Here is a 5,000-nt window from a genome sequence, read left to right on the forward strand (position 1 = left end):
CACCGCCAGGTGACACTTTGTGATTTTTTTTGTTCATAAATACACATGTATATATATATATATATATATATATTTGACACTTTGTCATTTTGTCTGTTCTTTTCGCCACAGGCCAAGTTTATTAAACCAGGGTTACCACCGGTCTGGACCCTGGCCGATATTTCAGACCGACAACGGAGTTCGGAAAGCCCGCACAAATTCATCTTAAATCCTCATATAGGACTTCCGAGAGCTCTTTGAAAGGTATTCTATTTGAAAACGCTTACCACCCTCAAAGTCGCACTTTTCTGGGCATTTTTAAAGTGTGACCGTTGTCTGAAAATGTTCTGAAAATCGTGTCCCCGAAAATCTCCGGGTACCCCGCCAACCTCCCCTGCCAACAATTGCAACCGTAAGGTCGGGCGGTAGGCCTACCGTCCAGGAGGCCCCAAAGCCCGCAAAACGCCATTTTGCCATTTTCTCATCGGGACTTCCGAGGGGAACTCATTAACGAGCTCCAGGAGTGGTATGCCAGAAATTGCAACTTGACCCGTCGCCGGGCACACCCGCTACTCTCTGCGGGAATACCCCCACCGGGTGCCGGGTAAAGGCCTCGGATCTGACCTCATGGACTTCCGTCTGCGCACGGATTTTGCTCTCGCGGGCCCAAGAGCCACTTTCCACGGCCTACCAACGCAATCCGAAGTGCATTGGCCAACCATTACAACGGGAAACACTTTGCCTCTCCACCAGAGACTAAGTCCAATTGGTTAACCATTTCTCAGGAAAACACTTTGCCTCTCTGCCAGAGACTTAAGTCCAATTGGTTAACCATTTCTCATGGCCGCAATTTGCCTGCCGTTCAGAGACCAAGTCCAATTGGTTAACCATTTCTCTTGAAAACACTTTGCCTCTCCGCCAGAGACTAAGTCCAATTGGTTAACCATTTCTCAGGAAAACGCTTTGCCTCTCTGCCAGAGACAAAGTCCAATTGGTTAACCATTTCTCTTGAAAACACTTTGCCTCTCTGCCAGAGACTAAGTCCAATTGGTTATCCATTTCTCGTGAAAACACTCTGCCTCTCTGCCAGAGACTAAGTCCAATTGGTTAACCATTTCTCAGGAAAACACTTTGCCTCTCTGCCAGAGACTAAGTCCAATTGGTTAACCATTTCTCGTGAAAACACTTTGTCTCTCCGCCAGAGACTAAGTCCAATTGGTTAATCATTTCTCAAGGCCACAATTTGCCTGCCGTTCAGAGACCAAGTCCAATTGGTTAACCATTTCTCTTGAAATCACTTTGCCTCTCTGCCAGAGACTAAGTCCAATTGGTTAACCATTTCTCTTGAAAACACTTTGCCTCTCTGCCAGAGACGAAGTCCATTTGGTTAACCATTTCTCTTGAAAACACTTTGTCTCTCCGCCAGAGACTAAGTCCAATTGGTTAACCATTTCTCGTGAAAACACTTTGTCTCTCCGCCAGAGACTAAGTCCAATTGGTTAACCATTTCTCTGGAAAACACTTTGCCTCTCTGCCAGAGACGAAGTCCATTTGGTTAACCATTTCTCTTGAAAACACTTTGTCTCTCCGCCAGAGACTAAGTCCAATTGGTTAACCATTTCTCGTGAAAACACTTTGTCTCTCCGCCAGAGACTAAGTCCAATTGGTTAACCATTTCTCTGGAAAACACTTTGCCTCTCTGCCAGAGACTAAGTCCAATTGGTTAACCATTTCTCAGGAAAACACTTTGCCTCTCTGCCAGAGACTAAGTCCAATTGGTTAACCATTTCTCGTGAGAACACTTTGCCTCTCTGCCAGAGACTAAGTCCAATTGGTTCACCATTTCTCTTGAAAACACTTTGTCTCTCCGCCAGAGACTAAGTCCAATTGGTTAACCATTTCTCTGGAAAACACTTTGCCTCTCTGCCAGAGACTAAGTCCAATTGGTTAACCATTTCTCAGGAAAACACTTTGCCTCTCTGCCAGAGACTAAGTCCAATTGGTTAACCATTTCTCGTGAAAACACTTTGTCTCTCCGCCAGAGACTAAGTCCAATTGGTTAATCATTTCTCAAGGCCACAATTTGCCTGCCGTTCAGAGACCAAGTCCAATTGGTTAACCATTTCTCTTGAAATCACTTTGCCTCTCTGCCAGAGACTAAGTCCAATTGGTTAACCATTTCTCTTGAAAACACTTTGCCTCTCTGCCAGAGACTAAGTCCATTTGGTTAACCATTTCTCTTGAAAACACTTTGTCTCTCCGCCAGAGACTAAGTCCAATTGGTTAACCATTTCTCGTGAAAACACTTTGTCTCTCCGCCAGAGACTAAGTCCAATTGGTTAACCATTTCTCTGGAAAACACTTTGCCTCTCTGCCAGAGACTAAGTCCAATTGGTTAACCATTTCTCAGGAAAACACTTTGCCTCTCTGCCAGAGACTAAGTCCAATTGGTTAACCATTTCTCGTGAGAACACTTTGCCTCTCTGCCAGAGACTAAGTCCAATTGGTTCACCATTTCTCTTGAAAACACTTTGTCTCTCCGCCAGAGACTAAGTCCAATTGGTTAACCATTTCTCTGGAAAACACTTTGCCTCTCTGCCAGAGACTAAGTCCAATTGGTTAACCATTTCTCTTGAAAACACTTTGCCTCTCTGCCAGAGACTAAGTCCAATTGGTTAACCATTTCTCGTGAAAACACTTTGCCTCTCTGCCAGAGACTAAGTCCAATTGGTTAACCATTTCTCAGTGGCACACCGAGGGCAATCTGTAACGTCTCGCGGGCCCGGGGGCCCCTTTGCACGGCCTGCCAATGCAATCCGAGGCGCACTGTCCTTCGTTTGGTTAACCATTTCTCAGGGGCACACCGAGGGCACCCTGCACTGTCTCGCGGGCCCGGAGGCCACTTTGCACGGCCTGCCAATGCAATCCGAGGTGCTTCGCCCTTGGCCGCCTTCCCGGCCGGCTTCGGGACGTTTCGGGGGCTCTCACCGGGGCAAATCCGGTCCCCCGGGCGATTAGGAGGCCTCCCCGGGCAGGCCCGGGCTTCAGGCCGCCGCTTTTCCATCCCGGCCGAAAGAGGCGAAAAATGCCGAAAATGGCCAAAAATGGCCGCCGGCAGGGCCTGTCGGTCGGTTTGGCGGCAGCCTGGGTCGGTCCCTGCAGACCTGGAGGCTCGAGAAGGTTTTTGGCGATGTCGACCGATTCTCGATTTGCCACCTCCTACTATTCTGCAGGTACCCCGCCAACCTCCCCTGCCAACAATTCCAACCGTAAGGTCGGGCGGTAGTCCTACCGTCCAGGAGGCCCCAAAGCCCGCAAAACGCCATTTTGCCCTTTCCTCATCGGGACTTCCGAGGGGAACTCATTAACCAGCTCCAGGAGTGGCATGCCAGAAAATGCAACTTGACCCGTCGCCGGGCAGATTCGCTACTCTCTGCGGGAATACCCCCACCGGGTGCCGGGTAAAGGCCTCGGATCTGACCTCATGGACTTCCGTCTGTGCACGGATTTTGCTCTCGCGGGCCCAAGAGCCACTTTGCCCGGCCTGCCAATGCAACCCGAGGTCCATTGTCCTCATTGGTTAACCATTTCTCGTGAAAACACTTTGCCTCTCTGCCAGAGACGAAGTCCAATTGGTTAACCATTTCTCAGGGGCTCACCGAGGGCAATCTGTAACGTCTCGCGGGCCCGGGGGCCCCTTTGCACGGCCTGCCAATGCAATCCGAGGCGCACTGTCCTTCGTTTGGTTAACCATTTCTCAGGGGCACACCGAGTCCCTGCCCTTTGTACACACCGCCCGTCGCTACTACCGATTGGATGGTTTAGTGAGGTCCTCGGATCGGCCCCGCCGGAGTCGGCGACGGCCCTGGCGGAGCGCCGAGAAGACGATCAAACTTGACTATCTAGAGGAAGTAAAAGTCGTAACAAGGTTTCCGTAGGTGAACCTGCGGAAGGATCATTATCGGCCGGGGGCCCGCCACACTTCGCGTGTGTCGGCCCGTCATCCTCCTTTCTCTTTTGAGCCTGTGTCGCGGGTGGCCAGCAGGAGTTGCTCACGGGGCGCGGCAGGCCCCGGGGCCTTGGTCACCCGAGTCCGGCGCCTCCCACGCGGGTGGGAGGTTCTACCCTCCGAACTCGACGAACACGGCGAATAGGCATTGGCCGTCTGCAGTGCTCAGTCCTGCCTGGAGCCCGAGCGAGTTTGAAGTCCGGTCCTCACTCTCTCTGTCTCTCTCCTACCTCTCGAAGGGGCACTCCGGTGTCCGCAAACGGCGGGATGGCTCGTTTCGCCAAGGTGTACAGCCCTGGTTCGTTGCAGTCCGTCTTGAGAAACGTCGGGGCGGGGAAGGTCTGGAGGCAGAATGCTCACCCTTACCTCTCCCCCGCCCCTTGGCTAGAGCTGCGATCGTTCAGCCAGCCCTGCGGTCCGATGACAGTAGACGTCGTGGGGGCAACGAGAATGCTCGAGCGTTGACGTGGGCGCTGCATCGTTTGCGTTGCGCTGGCTCCTGAGCCTTCCACGCTAACGTGCGGGTCTTCCCGGGACTCGCCCGTCTCTCTCGCTCGCTCCCTCGCTCTGTCTACTGCCCTCTCCTACCGCAAAGGCCAAGCTGCTCGTGACCCACGTGCGTGCCCGTTCTCTCTCCGACTTCTGCCTCGTCTTGGGCGACACCCAGCTTGCGAGTCCCAACCGCTCGTCCTCTGGTCTCGTTGATGATGATGCTGCCGCCACCGGGTGGGCGACAAAACCACTCAGAGAGGGAGAGAGAAAATGAGAGAGGGACCTTCTTCTTGCTGCTCGTGCCTCCAGCTGGCGTGGAGCATTGCTGCCGCGACCATGCCAGCGTCTGGCCATCACTACAACCGCAGTCGAATTGAAGGGAGCTTCTGCGGGCTTGGGTGTGGACAGGCGCCACGTCGCCGTGACCTCGGCGAGCGGCCACTGTGAGCTCCGCAGGGACTGAGACGGTGATGCAGGCCCGGCTTTTTCCCACCGCGGTGACACTTTGGTCGTCTTACTA

The sequence above is a fragment of the Cetorhinus maximus genome, unplaced genomic scaffold (genome assembly GCF_964194155.1).
Source record: "Cetorhinus maximus unplaced genomic scaffold, sCetMax3.hap1.1 HAP1_SCAFFOLD_3408, whole genome shotgun sequence".
NCBI lineage: Eukaryota > Metazoa > Chordata > Chondrichthyes > Lamniformes > Cetorhinidae > Cetorhinus > Cetorhinus maximus.